Source organism: Medicago sativa, chromosome 3 (assembly GCF_051527215.1).
Source record: "Medicago sativa cultivar Bolivia chromosome 3, Bolivia_mono, whole genome shotgun sequence".
Classification (NCBI taxonomy): domain Eukaryota; kingdom Viridiplantae; phylum Streptophyta; class Magnoliopsida; order Fabales; family Fabaceae; genus Medicago; species Medicago sativa.
The window spans coordinates 49209189-49236768 of NC_140751.1; the positions used below are offsets into that span (position 1 = coordinate 49209189).

Consider the following 27580-nt stretch of genomic DNA (forward strand, 5'->3'; position numbering starts at 1 on the left):
ATGGCTCTAGTTCAACGCGCCTTGGACCTGGATCGTGTAGGTTTGGGCCTGGATATTGTTTGTTTCTGTTTCTTGCCTTTTTTGCTATGTACACCACTGGATCTTGCTTTTTACACCTTCTGCATGTCAAAATTTTGTGCAAAAATTCCAAATAAATTCCTATGAGTTCTTGATAATTTTCTTGTTGTTCTTATGATATTTTTGCATGATTAAATTTGATAAGTAATATGTGTATTAATTCTTGTTACTTGTTTACTTTTCTTGTTAATTTTTGAGAAATTTTGCTATGACTTTGATCATGATACCTTGATGCATGATATTGGTACTTAATATGTGATTTTGAGATGTGTTTGCCACTGTTTTTTGTGTTCACTCCACTGTTTTGTGATTGATTGGTAGTTTCTTGTTTTACAAGTCTTGTGAAAACAAAGTATCAAAAGTGTCTAAAAATGCATCATACCTTTTGACTTGAATATGCTGCTATAATTCCCATATTATGGCTGCAATGAAACTCTTTGGAAATTACTATGATAAGAGAATTATAGGTCATATGCATATTGAGAGGTTATGATAAATTCTTAGTGTATTTTGATACTTTGTTCTTGTTGATTTCACCACTTTATGTAGCATTTTCTTGCCTCTATTTCAATTCCTATTATTACTTATGCCTCTAACCACTTTGTTTCATGTTTCATACATTCCATAAGCTCATCTCATCTCACATTCATCTTTATTCTTTTTGCAATTTAATTTTCATCAAGACTTAGAATGTAAAGACCTAGGAATTTTGTATTTTGCTTTATGCTTTTAATTCTTGCAAGACCATAGCATGTATTTAGGCCAATGATGTAAAGGACAATGGACTCTAATGATGTACACCGACACAAGCACCGACACATGCACACACATCACATAGATACTTTAGATGTAGGTTTAGGATATGCATGTTTAGATGTATGTTTAGGATTGAATGTTTAGATGAATGCTTAGGTTTTACACTTAGAAAAAATCAATTTTCCAAAAAAAACTTGAACAACATCACTTGAAAACCTTTTCCAAAAAATATAGGAGTCAAAACTCCTTTGCATTTTCTCTTTATTTTCTTAATCAACTTTCAATGAAAACTAATCATACTTGACTTTTTTTTCAAAATAACTAATCAAACCTCACTTTTTCTTAAAATCTCATGCCTTAAAGGCCTCTCAATCTCTATTCTTCAAAATTCCAAATTTCAAACTTAAAACCAACCAACAAAAACAAAAACATTTTTTGAAGAGAACTACGGTGGATTTGATCCCTTAAAAGGGTACGTAGGCAAGGAATCAAAATTCCTTCAATTCAAATAAAATAAAAATTCAAATATTCTTCTCCCTCCAATTCTTCACTTAGTAATCTCTTAGGTGTAAATATCACTTTTCAAATAGCATTTAAAAATAAAGTGCGCGCGTAGAAAGTAAAGACGGTTCCTATAGGATATTATAGTCGTTATGGGTGCCTAATACCTTCCCGTAGCGAAAACAACTCCCGGACCTCGATTCTCAAGGGTTTTTCTTATTTTTCCCTTCCCAAGAAAAAATGAGATATCGAAGGTTAAAAAGGTTCAAACGTAATCAATGTTTGACACCCGAAAAACCAAGATAAAACAGCTGGCGACTTCACTGGGGAGATTCGAGAGTTACGCCTAGTATTTATTCCCACGCTTGCGCTTTGTTTTTACTTGTTTCTATTACTTGCTTTCTTATGTGAATAAATGTTTAAATTCTTGCTAACGTGTGGGGTGAGAATATCAAAAGTCCTTCACCCGGGCTGAGTGAACTTAGGATTTAGGAGGGATATAATCGACAATTCATTCCGGGGGTTGCCTCGTGTTTTGGATTATGCGATCAATCCCACATAGCTGAGGCATTTTGGGGGTGATGTTGTCGGCGCGTGTTGTCGCGTTTAGGCACTTTACTTCTAATTGTTCTATGACGCTATGAACCGTAGATAACCGAACCCATCCATGGCCATTTCCTAGGATGTAGTGCGGAGGCTAAACCGAGTGTTGTCTCGAGTTTTAGTCGTCACACGATACTACACTCAAGTTAGACCTTCTTACGGATAATCATGGAGCGAGTGTTGTCTCGTGACACCATGATATACGCAAGAGAGGTTGCAACTTGGGAACCTTTTTAGAACCCGGTTACTATTTCCTAAAGCCTTAGTCTCACCGGACACCGTGTCTACCCTTGACTCCATGACTTTGAATCTCAACCCTCTATGTTTTCTCCGTACTTGAATGTGATCATGCATACATGCATACATGCATAAACTTTTTCCATGCATTTATCGAAGGGCTTAGATAAATTGAATTTATAAACATTATAGGAATGGGAAAGACTAAGTCATACAAGTTCATGGAGGTTGATTTGGCTAGTTTGAGGGATTTGGCACTCAAGGTTAAGGATCCAATTGGTTTCCGACACCGTTATGGGGACTTACTTACCATTCTCCGGACTAACGTGGATGAGAAGCTTGTGCACACTCTAGTGCAATTCTATAATCGGGATTGTCGGTGCTTCACTTTTCCTGACTTTCAGTTGGTGCCTACTCTAGAGGCTTATGCTTCCTTGACAGGTTTACCTATAGCCAAGGGCATACCTTTCGCGGTGTTTTATCTTGGCTTTCGGGTGTCAAACATTGATTACATTTGAACCTTTTTAACCGGTGATATCTTATTTTTTCTTGGGAAGGGAAAAAGTAAGCAAAACCCTTGAGAATCGAGGTCCAGGAGTTGTTTTCGCTACGGGAAGGTGTTAGGCACCCATAACGACTATAGTATCCTATAGGAACCGTCTTTAATTTCTACGCGCGCGCTCTATTTTTAAATGCTATTTTGAAAGTGTTTATTTAAACCTAAGAGTCTCTAAGTGAAGAATTGGAGGGAGAAGAATGTTTTTGAATTTTTATTTTAGTTGAATTGAAGGAATTTTGTTCCTTGCCTACGTACCCGTTTAAGGGATCAAATCCACCGTAGTTCTCTTCCAAAAAGGTTTTTGTTTTTGTTGGTTGATTTTAAGTTTGAAAATGGGATTTTGAAGAATGGAGATTGAGAGGCTTCATGAGCATTGAGATTATGAAATTGTGAGGTGGGATTAGTTATTTGCAAAAAGGTCTAAGTATGGTTAAGATTCATTAAGATTTTGATTAAGAAAATAAAGGGAAAAGTACAATGGGATTTTGATCCCAAGGTTTATTATGGAAAAAAGAGTTTGAGTGATGTTGTTCACATTTTTTGGAAAATTGATTTTTCTAAGTATGAAGCCTAATCATTCATCTAAACATACAATCCTAAACATACATCTAAACATGCATATTCTAACTATATAGCTAAAGTGGTGTGTGTGCATGTGTCGGTGCTTGTGTCGGTGTACATTATTAGAGTCCATTGTCCTTATTACATCATGCCCTAGATACATTCTATGGTCTTACAAGAAATTTAAATTGCATAAAAGTAAAGTACAAAAGAAAATCCTAAGTGTTACATTCTAATTCTTGGCCTAATTCTAAAGTGTAAGAATATGATGGGAAGAAAGGGATGAAATATGGGATGCCTTATGGAGTATGAAACATGAAGTAGAATGGTTAGTGAAATTAAGGCACAAAATGATAGAAAAATAGACAAGGATGCACTAAGCAAAGAAAAGTAAAATGACAAGAATAAAAGTGTCACAATGTAGTGAAAATTCATCATAACCTCTCAATAAGTATATGACCTATAATTTTCCTTATTATGGTAGCATTCAAAGAGTTTTATTATGGCCATAATATGGGAATTATAGGAATATACTCAAGTCAAAAGGTATGACACATTTTGTAGATACATTGGACACTTTATTTTCACAAGGTTTGCAAAACAAGAAACTAACAAATCAATCATACAATAGTGGAGTAAACATAACAAACAGTGGCAAACACATCTTAAAATCACATATTAGGTACCTATATCATGCATCAATGTATCATGATCAAAGTTATAACCAAATTCCTCAAGAAATTAACAAGAAAAGTAAACAAGTAACAAGAATTATTACACATATTTTTTATCAAATTTTATTGTGCAAAAATATTAGAAAAACATCAAAAAACATCAAGAAGTCATGGAAAAATATTTTGGAATTTTTGCAAAAGATTTTGATACACAGGAGATGCAGGAAGCAGAGCCCAGGGGTGTAACTAGCAAGAAATAAGCCAAAACGAAAAAACCAGCAAAAAGGGACCCAGGCCCAGTGTTCTTGGTGGATCTTGGACTATCCAGATGCCTCAGAGGCGTTGGATTGATCCAAGTCCATCACAAACCTAGATCTAAGGGTTGGGAACGTATGGCGCATGATAAGCTAAAAGAGTCACACGAAATGGACGAATCAGGACCTCACATCTAATCACATAGCAAGATCAACGGCTGACACAAGATCCAGGAGTGAACCAGACCGGTTTCCATGAACCAACCCGGTTCACACCTGTATAAAAACAAGCATGACCGGTCCAATTCATATCAAACCCTAATTCCTCTTTCTTCTTCTCAGACTCTCTCGTTTTCTCATGGCTTCTCTCATCGTTCTTCTTACAACAATCATGATTTTTGAACTATGAACTATGAATCAATCCACAAATCGAACATAGAACGAATAGGAAATACTTCGATCTTGCTATTTTCTGAAGAAAGTTGTTCGAACCGTTCGATCTTGATGTTTTTGAGGAAAAAGAGTTCGAAACGTTTCGATCTACATGTTCTTCGAAGAAGAATGTTCAAAACGTTTCGATCTATATGTTTTACACAGGTTTGATTTTGGATCTTTACGGTTTTTTAGGGTTTCAACTTTCTTTTCGAAATTTCTTGAAACAAACCCTAATTCGAACTACTTTCTTCACTGATTATGGATTTGAAACTAGATTTATGAAATAAACGGTGAATCTTGGACGATTTACATTTTTAGGGTTTCGTTCGAACTTCTTCGAATCTTTTTCAAAATCTTTCTTCGATTCACCGTTTATTTGTGATTGTAAGCCTTCGTTGAGCCTTTTGCGATGAAAAACGAAGATGTTTGGATAATTACCTGAATTTGATTCGGAGATTCGAACAAAAGATCCACGCAGCTTTTGATGCTTCTGGTAAGCTTCGAAACTGAAAATAAATCGGTGTTTTGATCTTCTTCTTCTTCGCACTGTGATCTTGCCTCAATTCCTCTTCTTCTCTCTCCCAAATCTTCTTGTGATCGTCTTTAGACTTGAATTGCAAGAAGACGAAAGAAAATAGTTCGATGATGATGATTTTCGTGGAAAATCTCTGAGAACAATCCTAATTCAAAAGGATTTTGTTGAATTGAATGCTTCGGTTTTTTCTCTCGAAATTCATGTTGATTTTGAATGTTTGATGATGAATTTTGCGAAAACTGGTACGAATTTGTGTTTGTGTGGTGGTTTCTGAGTTTGTTACGGTGGTGACTGAGTTTGTTACGGCTCTGTTAGGGTGGCGCGTAGGGCGCGTGAAAATGAATGATGACTGTGTTTTGGTGAGTTGGCAATGAATGTGTGGCTCTGTGATGATGATGTGTTGTATTTATAGCTGACATGTGTACTTGTAACCCAGTAGAAAGTTGACACCTGGACTGGACTCTAACTGATTCGGCTTGGCTTGTTTTGGACATTTGGACCTTTTTGCAATTTTGGAACTCTTAAGGACTGACCTGCAAAAATTTGAAATTAAAAAGGGAACTTGGACAAAAGTCAGGACCATTTTGCAATACTTGGAACTTTGGGGACAAAAATGTAATTGACCAAAAAAGAACTTAAGACGAAAATTGACCTAAAATTAATCAAAGACTTAAAATAAAATGACACAAGGACCAAAATGCAAATTTTAGAACTTTTAGGGCTAAAAAATGAAATTTAAAATAAAATTGAATTAAAATTGGTAAAATGAAAATAACGTAAAGTGAAACGATTAAAATTGACAAAACGGACTAAAACGAACCAATGGCCTAAATGAGGTATTTTAAAGTAACCTCTCTCTGCCGAAATTTCGTGTGAAATGACCAAAATGCCCCTAGGGCTAAAACGACTAAAAATGACTCAGATGTAACTTTAAAATGGATTTTTAACAGGGAATTGAAACAAGAGCTCATACAAGCGAAATTAAAAGACTCAGAGACAATTTTTAGGATTTGAATAGAATTTTGACACTTGAAAAGACTAAAATGCCCCTAGGGGCAAAACTGACTCCAAATGACTTCAAATGCAATTTTTTGAAATGGATTTTGACGTAGAATTGAAATAAGGACTTATTCAAACTACTTGAAAGGACTTAAACAATTTTCCAAAGATTGAAAGAAATTTTAACACAGGAAATGACTAAAATGCCCCTAGGGGATAAACTGACTAAAAAATGACTGAACCGATATTTTTTGAAATGGATTTTGACATGAGATTGAAACAAGGACTTATACAAACCAATTTAAAAGACTCAAACAATTTTCAAGGATTAAAATGAGTTGAATGCAGGAAATGACTAAAATACCCTTCTATGTGAATTTTGCAAATAACATTGAAATAAAATGCAGAGAAAGATGCAATTGATCAGAGACTGATCAAATGACTTGTAATGCAAGAAAAGGAGAATTGAACAAGTATTTTTAGGTCCAAAATTGGGGTATAACAGCTGCCCCTATTTAAGTTTCTTTGTCCGGAGAGTCAAGAGACGAAGTCTTTGAGTTGACGGGACGAAGATACTTAAATATTAACATTTGCACTGCTTTTGTACATAAAAATACGCTTTCAGAGTTTCAAAGATATGAATGCCATGCAATACTTTGATTATGAATGCAAGACAAACAACTGGAGTCCATGGAACATGTCATGTCACTGGGGATTTAGATGGACATTGACAGGGTGGACAAACCAGGGGATAGAAAATAAGGCACAAGTTGTTCTTTGGATCGAACTAGTCACTTGACCAAGGAACACGAAGCAAGAGATCGATGCAAGCTGTTCTTGGGATCGAACTTGGCACTTGACCGGAAACATAGACATATAGGCAGATACAAGCTGTTCTTTGGGTCGAACTTGACACTTGATTGAAAACACAAACAGAGGCAGACACAAACTGTTCTTTGGATCGAACTGGCTGTTTGGCTGGAGATATAGACAAAAGGGTTGATACAAACTGTTCTTTGGATCGAACTTGCCGTTGGATTACCACCACATCATGTGGGTAGGTGCAAACTGTTCTTTTTAGCTCGAACTTGCCGTTTGACCGATAACAAAGCATAAGCTGGGTACAAACTGTTCTTTGGATTGAACTTGTCGTTTGTCCGGATATATGGGTATATAAGCAGGTACAAGTGGTTCTTTTTGGACCGAACCTGGCACTTGACCAGTAACAAGATACAAATTGAAAGTCTGGTTTAACAAGATACCAATTGAGGGTAAATTGTCATTGACTTGATTCGAAGGTAGACATGACCATTTTTGTTGGCCCAAAAGCAAATTGAGAGTAAATTGACATTGATTTGAATTGAACTGAAAGTTGACATTGAAATAGAGATTGAAAGTTGAGATTGAGCAGAGACATAGGCATAGACATTGGATTGAGAGTTGAAATTGAAAGAGACATTGGAAATTGGAATTGAATTGAGACATAGACATTGACATTGGATTGGAGAGTTGCATTTGACATTGAGATTGGATTGGAATTGAATTGAAAATTGAAATTGACATTGACATTGAGATTGGATAGAAATTGAATTGAAAATTGGAATTGACATTGACATTGAGATTGGATAGAAATTGAATTGAAAATTGGAATTGACATTGACATTGAGATTGCTTCGAATTGACATTGAATTGAAATTGAGATTGCTTCGAATTTGACATTGAATTGAAATTGAGATTGCTTCGAATTTGACATTGAATTGAAATTGAGATTGCTTCGAATTTGACATTGAATTGAAACTGAGATTGCTTCGAATTTGATAGTTGACATGATTTGAAATTGAGATTGGAGAGTCGAGATTGCATCGAATTTGACAATTGAAATTGAATTTGACAGTTGGAATTGAAATTGAGATTGAGTTTGACAGTTGAAATTTGGATTGGATTTGACAGTTGAGAGTTGGATATGCAACATGTATGTATGGTATAGCAAGATCATTGGATGTATGAGCACATAAAATGCATGATTATGCATGTATGAATGCTTGAAATGCATGATTGGTTTGCAACTTGACAGAGAAGTTTCACAAAGGCAGACAAAACATTGGAAGGTTGGGCACGTAGTGGCTCGTGCTGCAACATATTCACAGGGGAAAACCTCTTTTGGAGAGACCGTCGTTGAGAGACGTATCGAAACCATGGCTGAGGGCAATAAACTTGTAGAGGAGGGAACCTTTGGAAGATCCTTGGATACAGGTCGCCGTTGCTAGGCGTGTCAGTGCTGGGTAAACATTGGATGTTCGCATCTGTGGTCAATGCTTTTTAATATTTCATTCTTTCATTTTTCATTTTCAAAACCCCATTTTTGCCTGAACCGCCCTTTTGGGTTTTCGATTCACCGGGGAATAACTTCTTTTCATTGCCCCATTTTTGCCTGAATTGCCTTCATAGGTTGTCAATCAGCGGGGTGCTCATTTTTGCCTAAGTCGCCCTTGCGGGTTTTCAACTTAGCGAGCTTTTCATTTTCATTTTCATTTTTCTTTTCAATTTCATTCTGTTTTTTCATTCTTGCCATTGACCACAGATCATCCTGGGGAGTAACCTGCTTGTAACTTGTATTGAAATAGACATTGACATCCATTTATTCATGCATGTTTCATTGAAATGTACCCTGTTGCTCAGGTTCGCTTTCAAAATAGACAGAAAAAGATTTTTTAGTTTTCAAAAGATGTTTGTTTCAGACATTGACATTATCAAATAGAAAGAAAATGTTTTGTATATATAGCATTGAAAGTAGAAAGAAAAATAGAGTTTCAAACAAAAGCACAGGCTCAAATTGATGTATAAGAGTGAGAGTTAGCCAAAGGCATGACTTCACGGATTTACAAAGCTTGGAAAATGGTAATTTTATTGGTTGGTGATACATTGAACACGATGACCGCTACATTTCATAGAAATTTTGAATTCACAAGTACAGAAGCCTCTGATGAAGACGATCGTTGACAGTTGCAGATGCCCCAAGGGGTGATGGTGATTTGCCAGATATAGTTACTTGTCTTTTATTGTCAACCTCATTTTTGCATGAACCGCCCTTACGGGTTTTCGGCTCATCGAGGCGCTCATTCTTGCCTGAGTTGCGTGCAATCTCAGCGAGCTTTTTCATATTCATTTTTTTTGTCCCTAACTTTTGCCTGGATCGCCCTTTCGGGTTTTCGATCCACCGGGAAGCGCATTTTTGCCTAGGCCGCCCTTTCGGGTTTTCGACCTACCACGCTGTTCTTTTCTTTTTAGACAAAGTATTTCTTGACTATATCGGCGTTAACAGGATTTGGGAGTTCAACACCATCCATGTGTGTAAGAATCAAAGCACCACCAGAGAAAGCCTTCTTGACAACATAAGGACCTTCATAGTTAGGTGTCCACTTGCCCCTTGGGTCGGGTTGCTGACTTATCCTTCTTTTCAATACAAGTTCGCCTTCCTTGAATTCTCGAGGTCGGACTTTCTTGTCAAAAGCATTCTTCATCCGCACTTGATACAACTGTCCATGAGTCATGGCATCCATACGTTTCTCTTCAATCAGATTCAATTGATCATACCGACTTTGACACCATTCAGCCTCAGTTAATTTTGCTTCCATGATTACTCGAAGAGATGGAATCTCCACTTCCAGAGGGAGAACTGCTTCCATACCATATACCAGAGAGAAGGGAGTTGCCCCGGTTGAACTGCGCACTGTAGTACGATAACCATGCAAAGCAAAAGGTAGCATCTCATGCCAGTCTTTGTAAGTGGTGACCATCTTCTGAACAATCTTTTTAATATTCTTGTTAGCGGCCTCAACTGCATCATTCATCTGAGGTCTATAAGGAGAAGAGTTGTGATGTTCAATTTTGAACTCTTCACATAAAGCTTGCATCATACTATTGTTCAGATTGGAACCATTGTCGGTGATGATCTTGTTGGGAACACCATATCGACAGATGATGTTATTCTTGATAAATTTGACAACCACTTGTTTGGTCACATTTGCATAGGAGGCAGCTTCAACCCACTTGGTGAAGTAGTCAATTGCCACTAGAATGAAACGATGTCCATTGGAAGCCTTCGGTTCAATTCTTCCGATCATGTCAATACCCCACATAGAGAAAGGCCATGGGGAAGATATAACATTGAGGGCATGTGGAGGCACATGAATCTTGTCAGCATAAATTTGACACTTGTGGCATCTTTTAGCATGTTTGTGGCAGTCACGCTCCATGGTTATCCAGTAATAGCCGGCTCTTAACAGTTTCCTTGACATGGTGTGACCCGAAGCATGGGTCCCAAAAGTACCATCATGTACATCATGCATCAATTTCTCAGCTTCTTGTCTGTCAACACATCTCAACAAGACCATGTCATAGTTCCTTTTGTATAGGATTTCTCCATCCAGCAGGAATCTGCTAGCCCATCGTCTCAGGGTCTTTTTGTCCCTGTTGGAAACACCAGGTGGATATTCACGATTCTGCAAGAATTGTTTGATGTTGTAATACCAAGGCTTTTTATCATTCACATCTTCATCAGCTTGATCTGGCATATTTTCAATAGTAAACACATGAGCGGGTCTATCAAGACGTTGCACTTTGATCACGGGAACATCATTCCAGTGATTGACACGAAACATGGAAGACAGAGTAGCAAGAGCGTCAGCCATTTGATTTTCATCCCGAGGGATGTGGTGCAGCTCAACCTTGGTAAAGTATGTCAACAGACGTCTTGCATAGTCACGGTAAGGGATCAGCTTCTCATGATGAGTTTCCCATTCACCCTTTATCTGATTAATAACAAGTGCAGAATCTCCATAGATGTCAAGGTGCTTAATCCTCAGGTCAAGGGCTTCTTCAATGCCCAAGATGCATGCTTCATATTCAGCTATGTTGTTTGTGCATTCAAAAGTTATTCGAGCGGTGAAAGGAATGTGGTGCCCATGTGGTGTTACAATGATGGCCCCAATTCCTTTACCATAAGCATTAACAGCACCATCAAACACCAATCCCCATTTGCTATTGGGGTCCGGCCCTTCATTGATCAGTGGTTCTTCACAGTCCTTTGCTTTCAGATACATGATCTCTTCATCAGGGAAATCGAACTTAATCGGCTGGTAATCATCAAGAGGTTGACAAGCAAGATGCTCAGCAAGGACACTTCCTTTGATTGCTTTCTGAGCTTTGTACACAATATCATATTCAGACAACAACATTTGCCAACGCGCAATCTTTCCAGTAACAGCAGGCTTTTCAAAGATGTACTTGATTGGATCCATTCGGGATATCAACCAAGTTGTATGATTCACCATATAATGACGCAGGCGTTTGGCAGCCCAAGCTAAGGCACAACAGGTCTTTTCAAGCATTGTATACCGAGTCTCACAGTCGGTGAACTTCTTGCTCAGATAGTAGATAGCATGTTCTTTCTTTCCGGTCTCGTCTTGTTGACCGAGAACACAACCCACGGAATCATCTAACACTGACAGATACATAATCAAGGGCCTTCCTTCCACTGGTGGGACAAGGATAGGTGGTTCCAACAGGTATTCTTTAATGCTATCAAAAGCTTCCTGACATTCATCATTCCATACAACAGGCTGATTCTTTCTGAGCAATTTAAAAATTGGTCCACAGGTAGTAGTCATGTGAGATATGAATCTTGAAATATAGTTCAGACGTCCGAGGAAACCTCTGACTTGCTTTTCAGTTTGAGGGGCCGGCATCTCTCTGATGGCTCGGACTTTGTCAGGATCAACTTCAATGCCTCTTTGACTGACAATGAAACCTAGCAACTTTCCAGATCTTACACCAAATGTGCACTTGTTAGGATTCAACCGCAGCTTATACTTTCTCAATCTTTCAAACATCTTTTTCAAATACACAACATGCTGCTCCTCATCACTTGACTTCACAATCATGTCATCAACATATACTTCAATCTCTTTGTGAATCATATCATGAAACAGAGTGGTCATCCCCCCTTGATAGGTAGCACCAGCATTTATCAAGCCGAACGGCATCACTTTATAACAGAATGTTCCCCATGGAGTGATGAAGGACGTCTTTTCTCTATCTTCAGGTGACATCCGTATCTGGTTGTAGCCAGAGAAACCATCCATGAAGGAGAACACTTTAGACTGAGCAGTACTGTCAACAAGCACATCAATATGAGGCAATGGGAAGTTATCCTTTGGACTGGCTTTATTCAGATCTCTGTAATCAACACACATTCGAACTTTCCCATCTTTCTTTGGTACTGGTACGATGTTGGCAATCCACTCGGGGTATTCAGCTGTCATGAGGAAACCCGCGTCAATTTGCTTCTGCACCTCAGCCTTGATTTTAAGAGCCATGTCTGGACGAGACCTTCTCAATTTCTGTTTGACAGGAGGACATTCAGGTTTTGTCGGTATTCGGTGTTCCACAATCTTGGGATCTAGACCCGGCATATCTTCATAGGACCATGCAAAGACATCTGGATAATCATGGAGAAGCTGAGTAATCCTCCTTTTCACTTCTGGCTCAAGTGCAGCACCAATCTTGATCTCTCGCTTGTTCTCTTCAGTACCCAAGTTGATAAGCTCAATCTCTTCCTGGTGAGGCTGAATGGCTCTTCTTTCTTGCTCAAGCAGTCGAGTGATCTCATACGGTATCTCTTCATCATCATCCTCATCTTCAGCTTCATATACAGGGAATTCAAAATTTGGAGGAACCATAGGGTCACTGTGTTCAACGGGTTTATTGTGGTTCAATCTGCATAATATGATTGGGATGATTTTAGAAAAAGTGTTTTCATGCAGATTTTTGAAATTAATAAGAAAATACAGATGTTTTGGTTTTTTCTGGCATTACCATTATTTCCAAGAAAAAGGCACTAAAAAGTAAAAAAAACAAAGAGTCGTGAGAAATACGACAACTTTTATTGATAACGGCAATGCCGAAACAAACATGCCCTTACAATGATATCACTTTCGCCTTGGGCAGAGCGAAAGGATTGTTATTCTGAAAACAAAGAAAACATGAGCAACAAGACACATTACATGGAAGCATGCATGACTAAAGGAACATCAATGGCCTCCCAATTTCTCACAGTGCCTCCTGGTACAACAAATGTGGGCACGTGGCCTCTTTCATTAGCATCTTCAGTAATAGTGTTGATAAACCCAGCACTGTAGAAAGTTCCTGTTGAAACACCCGATGTTGGGGAGAATCCAAGGCCTTCTTTGCGCTTGTTTTCCGAGATCTGAATCACTTTGCCCTAGCCAGCAGCTTGCCCTGCTTGAACAGCCTTCTGGGCGTCTTTCAACGAAGCCATACTAGTACCAGCCCTACGGGGTTCTGCACCCTCAACGGTCAAGCCTTGAAACGACGTCCCTTCAGCGGATCCTGCTTCAACACAAGAGAAAGATGACACTTGGCTAACCAGATATGCTTCTTCACCATGTACAGTGACAATCTTACCGTTCCTCACAAACTTGAGCTTCTGATGCAAAGTAGAAGTGACTGCTCCAGCGTCATGAATCCACGATCTTCCGAGGAGACAGCTGTAAGAAGCGTTGATGTCCATGACTTGGAAAGTGATTTGAAATGTCTCAGGACCAATGGTAATCGGCAAGTCTACTTCCCCAAGAACATCTTTGCGAGATCCGTCAAAAGCTTTAACCAAGTAGCTGCTTCCCCTCGGGCATTACATTCAAGGAGGATCCAGTGTCCACCAGCACGTTGGATATCATGTCAGATCTACAATGTACTGAGATATGCAGAGCCAAGTTGTGGTGTTTCCCTGCTTCGGGGAGTTCATCGTCACCAAATCCCAAGTTGTTGCAGGCAGTAATATTACTCACTATCCCATGGAACTGATCCACAGAGACTTCATGGTCAACATAAGCTTGCTCCAGTATCTTCATCAACACCTTCCTGTGAGCCTCTGAGCTCATGAGCAGAGACAGGATGGATATCTTTGACGGGGTTTGCAGCAGCTGGTCAACAATTTTATAGTCACTCTTTTTGATAAGCCTCAGAATTTCGTCCAGATTGGACTCGTCAATAGATTGGCCTGTTGGACCGGGGCTTTTGTCAATAGGAGGATCAACTGGTGGAGTTATGGTGGCAATAGGTGTGACCACCTTCTTTTGAAACAAGGGTGGACGGACCTTCCCGCTTCTCAGAGCTGTAATTTCACTAGCAACATTATCAGCCGTAGCTGGGGATACCAGAGGCACTTCCACTCCATTCTCGATCATGGTTGCATTGTATTTGTAAGGAATTGCCTTTGTAGAGGTGTAAGATACAGGACCAGGTAACCTGATCACCAAAGGCTCGACATTTCTTGTTTGGGATGCACTTCCGGTAGGGGAATCATGAAACACGGGCACAATCACACATACATCACTGACAATCAAGTGTTTGTCATCCATCAGACTCTGGATATCATCTTTCACCACATTACAGCCCATAGGATTTTGGAGACATTCTGAGCAAGAAGCATGATCGTGATTGAACAACGAAGCTTGACAAAGCTTGGTATGTAGTGGTACCAAGGGAGTAACAACATTGCGGACATCCAGCATGGGATCATCTTGAGGAAAGGGGATTCCTTCGAAAGCCTCGATCATGTTGACAGCAGCATGGTTTGGAAGCGGATTGTCAAGAACATGAGGAACACTATTCTCAAAGGTCAACCTTCCTTTTTCTATCAGATCTTTCACAATATATTTCAAAGCATAGCAACCTTCGATATCATGGCCTTGAGCACCCTGATGGAATTCACATGTAAGATCATGCCGGAACCTGGGAGGCAATGGATTAGGCGGAGGTTTGCCTGGTCTAGTGACACAGTGTCCTTTGGCAAGTAAAGTTGGGAGCAGCTCAGCATACCGCATAGGTATTGGTGGAAAAGAAGGTCTGGGTCGGGGACCCTGTTGTTGCTGCTGTTGCTGTTGAGCAGGAGGCTATTGTTGTACTTGTTGTGCAATGGCATTGACGGGCACTGGTGGTTGACCCGATGGCAGAGGATACTACTGATAGAATGGTGGGAAGAAAGGATGTTGAGAGTATTGCATGTATTGATAGGGCAAAGGTATTTGAGTAGCAGCTGCAGATGGGTTGCCAGATATCATCCCTACTTCAGACTCTTTCCTTTTATGGTGGCCATTACCGTACTTCTTTGGTGCACTGGTTGAAGATTCACCCTTTTCAAGAACAATAATGCCCTCTCTGACAGCCTCCTCTAGACGGGTTCCCATAGTGACCATGTCGGAGAAGTTGTTTGGAGCAGAGATTATCATTCTTTCCTTATATTCTTTCTTCAGAGTCTTTAGGAATGTCTGTGTTAATTCTTCCTCATCAAGTCGAGGAGAAACACGGGCAGCTGCCCCTCTCCATCTCTGAGCATAGTCACGAAAGGTTTCATCTGACTTCTGAGACAGAGCCTTAAGAGAGTCCCTATTCGGCTTCAGACGGGTATTGAATTCATAATGACTTTCAAAAGCAGCAGCGAGTTCCTCAAAAGTATGGATGTTGTCTTTGCTCAAGCTGGTGTACCAATCTGCTGCATCATCTGTCAAGCTACTCTGGAAGCAATGGATCATCAGTGCATCATTATCTGCGTAGTTTGCCATCTTCCGGACGTACCGGATGACATGGTTGTGTGGACAAGAAGTCCCATTGTATTTGTCAAATTCTGGCTCTTTGAATTTCTTAGGAACCTCAAATCGAGATACCAAGCATAGATCACGAGCTTTAGCAGGAACACCATTGTTTCCCCGGCTAGCCTTGACCTCACGGAGTTCTCCAGCCAACTCCCTTAACTGTCTTTTCATAGCTTCCATCGCGGGATCTTGTCCACGCGGAGTATCGACATCAATCACCTGTTGCACAGTGTGTACAATAGGGTCGGTAACAACAGTGGTTACTTGAGGCATAGCAGTGGATACAGGAATCTGTCCTTGACCAGTAACACCAGAGACACCAGCAGCAATATTAGGAGAATAATAAGCTGAGAGGCCATAAGGACGGCCATTGGGCATAACAAACCGAGCATCGGTAGCCACAGTAGACAGTGGGATAGATGGAATTGTTTCAGTAGCAGCCGGAATAGATGTGGCTGGCTGTTCTTGTGCAGCCATCATAGCGGACATAGCGTCATGAGCCTTAGCCAAGTCTTCTTTCATAGCAGCCAATTCGGCACGGAGCTGAGCATTCTCTTCTTCAAAGTTAGCCATAATTCTTCTCTTGTGAAATCTTGTTTGATGAACTCTATCTGGTTGATAAACTTTGCGAACACGAGCCACTTTTCAGACTACGGCGGACAAAACCAGGAGGCAATGAGCACGAGAGAAGTTTTTTGTGACCAATGAATGCATATGATGCATGAAATGTGTTAATGCATATGCAAAAAGACTCTTTTTTTGTGTTATCGAAGAGTTTTCAGACAAACTAGAAACTTGTAAACATTTCTAAACAGCAATTAACATGAACGGGAAACAACCAACATATAGTTTTACAAGACAATTCCGACATAAAAAAATGGAAATGACAACAGGAAAAAGGAATCCTCAAGCATAGGAAGTGGAAACATCATCCTCAGACTCAGACTCATAGCTGCAGTATCGTGCATAGAAGTCACGGGCACCTCTAGCCCTCTTAGAGTCTCTCATGAACAACCTATCTTTCTCTTCAATCTCTCTCTTAGCCTTAGCTAATTCTTTCTTCAGTGTCAAGACCTCGTGAGTCTGCTGCTCGTCCTTTCCATCCACAGTCATGATCAAGTTCTCAGCCTCATAGCATCTAGCCCTCCACTGATGCTTCTCCCGACTCTCCATAGCTAGATGCTCCTGATACATCTCCTGGGTAGGTGGGAGTAGAGGTAAAGGCATGGCAGGAATAGATGCAGACACATATCTCATAGAGGGGTAAGGCATACCAATCTCCTCAGCTTGGTTTATCACCCACTGTGTATAGGCCTCATGAGCAACACCGGACCTTACACCCATATGCTTCACCTCTTTCTTCCGAAGTTTGGACCAAGCTTCCATGAAATCCTCTTTTATTCCCGTGGGAGCATTGGAGTAGTGAAAGAAGTAAGGAGCTGTAGCGAGATTGATGGGTTTTTCTTTCATCGGGAAACCAAATTGTCGCAAGGCGAGCTCTGGGTTATAGTTTGATTCCCCCCCGAGTACCAAGAAGAGGTACATTAAGAAACTTTCCACCACCGAAGATGATTTCCTTGACTCTAGAAGCTGTAGTGAGCCAAACCACTTTATTAGGAGTGAGAGCCATAATCCTCTGTGAAATAGACCAATTCTCCGGATTGTCGTGGAAAGACTCCAGAAGGTGCGAAATAAACCACCTATAGAGGAGAGGCACACAACAAAGAATGTATCCGCGACCTTTGCCGGAACGATCGTGAATAGCATGGTAGGTGTCAGCTAGCAAAGTAGGAACCGGATTCTTGGAGTGGAAGATCATAATAGCATTCATGTCCACGAAGTCATCAAGATTCGGAAAGAGAATAAGCCCATGGATGAGAAGTGCAAGAATAGCCTCAAGAGTGTCCTGACAAGTGGTATTGAGGTTGGCTTTCCCAAGAAGATACTCTGAAGTGAACCCTCGGATGCGTGCCTTAGTGACAAGATTCTTGGAGACATCGGTGGTCTTGAGATAGAGATCTTTAGCAATAACCAATGGGGTAGGAGGATTCTCAAGTCCCGCGAAAGGCACCCCCTTAGCAATAGATAGACCCATCAAGGAAGAATAAGCCTCTAGAGTAGGCACCAACTGAAAGTCGGGGAAAGTAAAGCACCGATACTCCTGATCATAGAATTGCCCTAGAGTGTGCACAAGCTTCTCATCCACATTAGTCTGGAGAATAGTAAGTAAAGCCCCGTAACGATGTCGGAAACCAGTCGGATTCTCAACCTTGAGTGCCAAATCTCTCAAACTAGCCAAATCCACTTCCTTGAACTTGTAGGACTTAGTCTTCTTCATTCCTACAATGTTTACAAATTCAACTTGTCTAAGCCCTTCGATAACAATGCATGAAAAAAGTTTATGCATGTATGCATGTATGCATGGATGCATGGTTATGTTCAAGTTCGGAGAAAACATGGTGGGTTTGAAGTTCAAAGTCGAGGAGTCATGGGTGGACACGGTGTCCGGTGAATCTAGGGCTTTAGGATAATAGTAACCGGGTTCTAAAAAGGTTCCCAAGTCGCAACCTTTCCGACGTATATCACGGTGTCACGAGACAAACACTCGCTCCATGATTATCCGTGGAAGGTCTAACTTGAGTGTAGTATCGCGTGACGACTAAAGCTCGAGACAACACTCGGTTTAGCCTCCGCACTACGTCCTAGAAAATGGCCATGGATGGGTTTGGTTATCTACGGTTCATAGCGTCATAGAACAATTAGAAGTAAAGTGCCTAAACGCGACAACACGCGCCGACAACATCACCCCCAAAATGCCTTAGCTATGTGGGATTGATCGCATAATCCAAAACACGAGGCAACCCCCGTAATGAATTGTCGATTATATCCCTCCTAAATCCTAAGTTCACTCAGCCCGGGTGCAGGACTTTTGATATTCTCACCCCACACGTTTGCAAGAAATTAAACATTTATTCACATAGGAAAGCAACTAAAAGAAACAAGTAAAAAGAGCGCAAGCGTGGAAATAAAGACTAGGCGTAACTCTCGAATCTCCCCAGTGGAGTCGCCAGCTGTTTTATCTTGGCTTTCGGGTGTCAAACATTGATTACGTTTGAACCTTTTTAACCGGTGATATCTTATTTTTTCTTGGGAAGGGAAAAAGTAAGCAAAACCCTTGAGAATCGAGGTCCGGGAGTTGTTTTCGCTACGGAAAGGTGTTAGGCACCCATAACTACTATAGTATCCTATAGGAACCGTCTTTAATTTCTACGCGCGCGCTCTATTTTTAAATGCTATTTTGAAAGTGTTTATTTAAACCTAAGAGTCTCTAAGTGAAGAATTGGAGGGAGAAGAATGTTTTTGAATTTTTATTTTAGTTGAATTGAAGGAATTTTGTTCCTTGCCTACGTACCCGTTTAAGGGATCAAATCCACCGTAGTTCTCTTCCAAAAAGGTTTTTGTTTTTGTTGGTTGATTTTAAGTTTGAAAATGGGATTTTGAAGAATGGAGATTGAGAGGCTTCATGAGAATTGAGATTATGAAATTGTGAGGTGGGATTAGTTATTTGCAAAAAGGTCTAAGTATGGTTAAGATTCATTAAGATTTTGATTAAGAAAATAAAGGGAAAATTACAATGGGATTTTGATCCCAAGGTTTATTATGGAAAAAAGAGTTTGAGTGATGTTGTTCACATTTTTTGGAAAATTGATTTTTCTAAGTATGAAGCCTAATCATTCATCTAAACATACAATCCTAAACATACATCTAAACATGCATATTCTAACTATATAGCTAAAGTGGTGTGTGTGCATGTGTCGGTGCTTGTGTCGGTGTACATTATTAGAGTCCATTGTCCTTATTACATCATGCCCTAGATACATTCTATGGTCTTACAAGAAATTTAAATTGCATAAAAGTAAAGTACAAAAGAAAATCCTAAGTGTTACATTCTAATTCTTGGCCTAATTCTAAAGTGTAAGAATATGATGGGAAGAAAGGGATGAAATATGGGATGCCTTATGGAGTATGAAACATGAAGTAGAATGGTTAGTGAAATTAAGGCACAAAATGATAGAAAAATAGACAAGGATGCACTAAGCAAAGAAAAGTAAAATGACAAGAATAAAAGTGTCACAATGTAGTGAAAATTCATCATAACCTCTCAATAAGTATATGACCTATAATTTTCCTTATTATGGTAGCATTCAAAGAGTTTTATTATGGCCATAATATGGGAATTATAGGAATATACTCAAGTCAAAAGGTATGACACATTTTGTAGATACATTGGACACTTTATTTTCACAAGGTTTGCAAAACAAGAATGTCACGACCCAAAATTCACAATCGTGACCGGCGCACGAACTAGAACATCCTAGTCCGGCAAGCCTATTGACGACACTTGACAACTATAATTTACAATTTATAAATTGATATCCACTGAAAATTCGACAGAGTATTCTCTGTATTTTGAACATTTGCCAAGATTTTAATCCTGTTTACGAACCTGTATTCTCATCCAGAGTTTCAAATGACATATTTACATCTTTGTACATCTCAGAATAAAACATTCTTAAACTCCAAATAGTTGCAGATACTCTGATTCAACATATACATAAGCAAAAGAGACATTCATCAAGGAAACCTACCACCAAGAGTGACACAGATGAACTTCAAGTCTACTATCATCTTTATACTTAGCTGCTTGAAAATCTGAAAAAGAATAAAAAATGAAAGAGTAAGCCACAAGGACTTAGTGAGAGACAACAACCACCAACAACTAGGAGGGAAACACACATGGCACGATTATTTACTTTATCAAATCTATTGTCAATTACAAAAAATAGTAACCGTCTAAAATTCTAATAAACTGCAAACCTTTATACGCATGAAAATCCACACATTATATATACTTCCAATCAAATAGGTATACTTCAACGAAAAATCCAACATTGTAAAGACATGAAGATAACATTACAAGCCCTTTAAAATAAATTGCCGAAAATCAAAATAAAAGCCTTTAAAAATATATTGCCGAAAATCATAATAAGAGCCTCTAAAAGATATTGCCGAAAATCTTGATAAATAACCTTTAAAGAAAATATAGAAAACTTCATTTAGTGAAAATAAACAAAATGGGTGAATCGAGAACTAGCTCCATCTCGTTGATAGCCCTCTCCTCCTAATGGTGGCCTTTCCATAGGGGCGGCTCCATCTAACGGATAGCTCTTTTCTCTCGACTCAAAACAAAAATGTTTTTAAAGTATAATAAACTCAATTTAGTGAAAATAATCAAATGGGTGAATCGAGAACTAGCTCCATCTCGTTGATAGCCCTCTCCTCCTAATGGTGGCCTATCCATAGGGGCGGCTCCATCTAACGGATAGCTCTTTTCTCTCGACTCAAAACAAAATGTAAAACATTTTCAATTAGGGAGTTTACCTCTCATTGATAGCCCTCTCCTCCTAATGGTGGCCTTTCCATAGGGGCGGCTCCATCTAATGGGGTAATTCTACCTAATTGAAATCACTACTAGGTGCACCTAGGTCGTCGTCATTATAACCGTAATTTTCAAAACATCATTCTTAAAACACAATGCTAAAACCATATTTCACAACATAACGAAACTTGTTTCAAAATACGTATCATCAAAACTCAATCGAAAATCTACTACTTGTAGTCAAAAGTAAATCCAAATCAAAATCCAAATCGCGTACAAATTAAGATCAAACCTTTCAAAACGCATATTTCAAAACCACGTTTCACAACATATCAAAACAACTACAAAAATACAGATAATCAAATTCTCCGTTTCAATTTCTCTACTTTATAAATCACAAGTAAAATCCAAATTCAAATTCAAATCCAAATCCGAATCCAAATCCAATCCATGAACTTATATAACGATGACGAGGAAGATATTAAAAGGTTGTGTTTCCCCATTTTAGTAAATAATGACATAGAAAATAATCAAAATACCAATAATAATAATAATAATAATAATAATAATAATAATTAAAATAAGCGGGAATGATCGTTATCAACTCACAGCTATGTCGAATCAACCACATTTTCTCTCCAACTGCTTCCGTAGTAGCAAGCAAAGTATCAACTATCCAATCTTGGCATTTTTCCGAGTTATCCACGCTGCTCGAGTCCCAATTCAGCTCATGATGTACTCCATAAGCACTTTTCTCCAAACAGCTTAACTGTAACTTATGGCTTCTGCGTGTTCCGAATTCATCCAAAACTTCGATCAAAACTCTTATAATCATAGGCGTTCAATTCTGCACCTTTCTAACTAGTCTAAATCCACAATTTAGCTCATTTCGCAAAAATCATGACAAAACCCGTAAGCCTTTTTCCAGCAGAATTATCCAACTTCAAACGCACTTTCCGAGTTCATTACTAATCGGAATCACATGAAATTTATATCCGATTTGAAGGGAATTAAACTTAGAATCCAAATATTCCATAATTACTCACTCCTGATCATCACAGTAAAAGGTATGACCCAAAAACAGAACCTGTCCGAACAACAATCATAATAATTTCTAATCTTGCCCCAAACAGCTTATGGCTTCTAGCTTTCCATCCCAAACAGCACAGCAACAATTTCTGATGCTCCTAACAGTCCAATATACATAATCATTCACAGTCACAAGCTATATCTCAAGCTCACTTCTTGCAGCAACTTTAATCATGTAATCCCTAATAAATACTTTTGCAACATAAACAAGTTGTGCAATTAATCAGTATAGTCACCAATTAATCACTTCTTATACCTCCTACATCTTCAATTCCAAGTTGTGCAAAACCCTAACTTGAGTTCTACCTCCTTTCCTCAAATACAGTCCCTAAAGTCAAAGCTAACCACAACCATTTCAGCAACATAAGCATGCTTTCCCTCAAATCTCAAAAAAAAACAACATTCAAAAAATCCAAGAGGAAGGAGTGAATTCGGCCAGCAAGGAAGAGGAAGGGAATAAACAAGTTCAAAGCATGATTCCCACTTCAAATTAATCAATTATCATGATGGAACAATTATAGGAAAGCTTTGGCAAGGATTTGGTGAATTTTGAGAGAGATTGGACAAGGGAGGGGAGCTCGTGAGATAGAGAGAAAGAAAGGAGAAAAATCTCATTTTGTTTGGGTGAAAGAAGGTTGTAGAAAAGTGTAGAAAATTCATACTTTTGTCTACATTAATCTTAAGGGAAATGACAATTTTGCCCTTTTCTACATTAATCTTTAACTTAGTTTATCCGACCAAATGCCATAAAAAAATTTAAGCGGAATATTACCTCACCCGTAGTCCAGTGAAATAATATGATTTAGTCCGGAAAGTCTTATGTGTAATTACCATTTTGCCCTTTTCTTAAAAATTCTAAAGGATAAAATAACTGGTACTGATAACCGACGGAAATTTTACGTGCGGAATATTAGAAAGAAACTAACAAATCAATCATACAATAGTGGAGTAAACATAACAAACAGTGGCAAACACATCTTAAAATCACATATTAGGTACCTATATCATGCATCAATGTATCATGATCAAAGTTATAACAAAATTCCTCAAGAAATTAACAAGAAAAGTAAACAAGTAACAAGAATTATTACACATATTTTTTATCAAATTTTATTGTGCAAAAATATTAGAAAAACATCAAAAAACATCAAGAAGTCATGGAAAAATATTTTGGAATTTTTGCAAAAGATTTTGATACACAGGAGGTGCAGGAAGCAGAGCCCAGGGGTGTAACTAGCAAGAAATAAGCCAAAACGAAAAAACCAGCAAAAAGGGACCCAGGCCCAGTGTTCTTGGTGGATCTTGGACTATCCAGATGCCTCAGAGGCGTTGGATTGATCCAAGTCCATCACAAACCTAAATCTAAGGGTTGGGAACGTATGGCGCATGATAAGCTAAAAGAGTCACACGAAATGGACGAATCAGGACCTCACATCTAATCACATAGCAAGATCAACGGCTGACACAAGATCCAGGAGTGAACCAGACCGGTTTCCATGAACCAACCCGGTTCACACCTGTATAAAAACAAGCATGACCGGTCCAATTCATATCAAACCCTAATTCCTCTTTCTTCTTCTCAGACTCTCTCGTTCTCTCATGGCTTCTCTCATCGTTCTTCTTACAACAATCATGATTTTTGAACTATGAACTATGAATCAATCCACAAATCGAACATAGAACGAATACGAAATACTTCGATCTTGCTATTTTCTGAAAAAAGTTGTTCGAACCGTTCGATCTTGATGTTTTTGAGGAAAAAGAGTTCGAAACGTTTCGATCTACATGTTCTTCGAAGAAGAATGTTCAAAACGTTTCGATCTATATGTTTTACACAAGTTTGATTTTGGATCTTTACGGTTTTTTAGGGTTTCAACTTTCTTTTCGAAATTTCTTGAAACAAACCCTAATTCGAACTACTTTCTTCACTGATTATGGATTTGAAACTAGATTTATGAAATAAACGGTGAATCTTGGACGATTTACATTTTTAGGGTTTCGTTCGAACTTCTTCGAATCTTTTTCAAAATCTTTCTTCGATTCACCGTTTATTTGTGATTGTAAGCCTTCGTTGAGCCTTTTGCGATGAAAAACGAAGATGTTTGGATAATTACCTGAATTTGATTCGGAGATTCGAACAAAAGATCCACGCAGCTTTTGATGCTTCTGGTAAGCTTCGAAACCGAAAATAAATCGGTGTTTTGATCTTCTTCTTCTTCGCACTGTGATCTTGCCTCAATTCCTCTTCTTCTCTCTCCCAAATCTTCTTGTGATCGTCTTTAGACTTGAATTGCAAGAAGACGAAAGAAAATAGTTCGATGATGATGATTTTCGTGGAAAATCTCCGAGAACAATCCTAATTCAAAAGGATTTTGTTGAATTGAATGCTTCGGTTTTTTCTCTCGAAATTCATGTTGATTTTGAATGTTTGATGATGAATTTTGCGAAAACTGGTACGAATTTGTGTTTGTGTGGTGGTTTCTGAGTTTGTTACGGTGGTGACTGAGTTTGTTACGGCTCTGTTAGGGTGGCGCGTAGAGCGCGTGAAAATGAATGGTGACTGTGTTTTGGTGAGTTGGCAATGAATGTGTGGCTCTGTGATGATGATGTGTTGTATTTATAGCTGACATGTGTACTTGTAACCCAGTAGAAAGTTGACACCTGGACTGGACTCTAACTGATTCGGCTTGGCTTATTTTGGACATTTGGACCTTTTTGCAATTTTGGAACTCTTAAGGACTGACCTGCAAAAATTTGAAATTAAAAAAGGAACTTGGACAAAAGTCAGGACCATTTTGCAATACTTGGAACTTTGGGGACAAAAATGTAATTGACCAAAAAAGAACTTAAGACGAAAATTGACCTAAAATTAATCAAAGACTTAAAATAAAATGACACATGGACCAAAATGCAAATTTTAGAACTTTTAGGGCTAAAAAATGAAATTTAAAATAAAATTGAATTAAAATTGGTAAAATGAAAATAACGTAAAGTGAAACGATTAAAATTGACAAAACGGACTAAAACGAACCAATTGCCTAAATGAGGTATTTTAAAGTAACCTCTCTCTGCCGAAATTTCGTGTGAAATGACCAAAATGCCCCTAGGGCTAAAACGACTAAAAATGACTCAGATGTAACTTTAAAATGGATTTTTAACAGGGAATTGAAACAAGAGCTCATACAAGCGAAATTAAAAGACTCAGAGATAATTTTTAGGATTTGAACAGAATTTTGACACTTAAGACTAAAATGCCCCTAGGGGCAAAACTGACTCCAAATGACTTCAAATGCAATTTTTTGAAATGGATTTTGACGTAGAATTGAAATAAGGACTTATTCAAACTACTTGAAAGGACTTAAACAATTTTCCAAAGATTGAAAGAAATTTTAACAAAGGAAATGACTAAAATGCCCCTAGGGGCTAAACTGACTAAAAAATGACTGAACCGATATTTTTTGAAATGGATTTTGACATGAGATTGAAACAAGGACTTATACAAACCAATTTAAAAGACTCAAACAATTTTCAAGGATTAAAATGAGTTGAATGCAGGAAATGACTAAAATACCCTTCTATGTGAATTTTGCAAATAACATTGAAATAAAATGCAGAGAAAGATGCAATTGATCAGAGACTGATCAAATGACTTGTAATGCAAGAAAAGAAGAATTGAACAAGTATTTTTAGGTCCAAAATTGGGGTATAACACGCGGGACTTGAGAATCCCCCTACTCCCTTGGTTATTGCTAAAGATCTCTATCTCAAGACCACTGATGTTTCCAAGAATCTTGTCACTAAGGATCACATCCGAGGGTTCACTTCAAAGTATCTACTTGATAAAGTCAACCTCAAAACCACTTGTCAGGACACTCTTGAGGCTATTCTTGCACTACTCATCTATGGGCTTATTCTCTTTCCACACCTTGATGACTTTGTGGATATGAATGCTATCATGATCTTCCGCTCCAAGAATTCGGTACCTACTTTGTTAGCTGACACATACCATGCTATTCATGATCGATCCGGCAAGGGTCGTGGATACATCTTTTGCTGCATACCTCTCTTATATAGGTGGTTCATTTCGCACCTTCCGAAGTCTTTCCATGATAACCCGAAGAATTGGTCTATTTCACAGCGGATTATGGCTCTCACTCCTAATGAAGTAGTTTGGCTCCCTCCCGCAGCTAAGGTCAAGGAAATTATTTTTGGTGGTGGAAAGTTTCATAATGTACCTCTTCTTGGTACCCGGGGTGGAATCAACTATAACCCGGAGCTCGCCTTGCGACAATTTGGTTTCCCGATGAAAGATAAGCCCACAAATCTTGCTATATCCCCTTACTTCTTTCATTACTCCAATTCTCCTACGGGAATAAAGGAGGACTTCATAGAGGCTTGGTCTAAGATTCGGAAGAAAGATGTGAAGCATATGGGTGTGAGATCCGGTATTGCTCATGAGGCCTACACTCAGTGGGTGATAAACCAAGCCGAGAAGATTGGCATGCCTTACCCCTCCATGAGATATGTGTCTACATCTACTCCATCCATGCCTTTGCCTTTGCCTTTACCTACCCAGGAGATGCATCAGGAGCATCTAGCTATGGAGAGCCGGGAGAAGCATCAGTGGAAGGCTTGATACTATGAGCCTGAGAATTTGATCATGACTTTGGATGGGAAAGATGAGCAGAAGACTCATGAAGTCTTGACATTGAAGAAGGAATTAGCTAAGGCTAGGAAGGAAATTGAAGAGAAGGATAGGTTGCTTATGAGGGATTCCAAGAGGGCTAGGGGTGCCCGTGACTTCTTTGCCCGACATTGCAGCTAAGATTCTGAGACTGAGTCTGAGGATAATCCCTCTACTTCTTATGCTTGAGGATTTCTATCTCCTTATTTTATTTCCAGTTGTTGTCTATGTTGTTTACATTCCAAAGTTTATCCCTTGGCGTGGCATTTCAAAGGGAATTATCTTGAAAGACCTTGTAATGTTTGAATGTTTCCTCTGGTGCTAATGTTTCAGCTGTTTAGTAATGCTTACAAAATTTCTAATTTGTCTAAAACCCTTTGATAACACAAAAAAAGTCTTTTTGCATATGCATTTACACATTTCATGCATCATGTGCATTCATTGGTCACAAAAAAAAACTTCCTTCGTGCTCATTGCCTCTTGGTTTTTTCCGCCGTAGTC

At 38.8% G+C, this 27580-nt stretch overlaps 1 long non-coding RNA gene and 1 pseudogene across 1 annotated transcript; one reads left to right on the forward strand and one right to left on the reverse strand.

Moving 5' to 3' along the window:
* Positions 1 to 27268, forward strand: LOC146937928 (uncharacterized; annotated as a pseudogene).
* LOC146937929 (uncharacterized) lies at positions 20282 to 23021 on the reverse strand. The gene is made up of 3 exons (XR_015031077.1): positions 22652 to 23021; positions 21916 to 22577; positions 20282 to 20579 (listed from the first exon to the last, which is right to left on the reverse strand). It is a non-coding gene; the product is annotated as an uncharacterized LOC146937929 (long non-coding RNA).
* Positions 27269 to 27580: the final 312 nt, after the last annotated feature.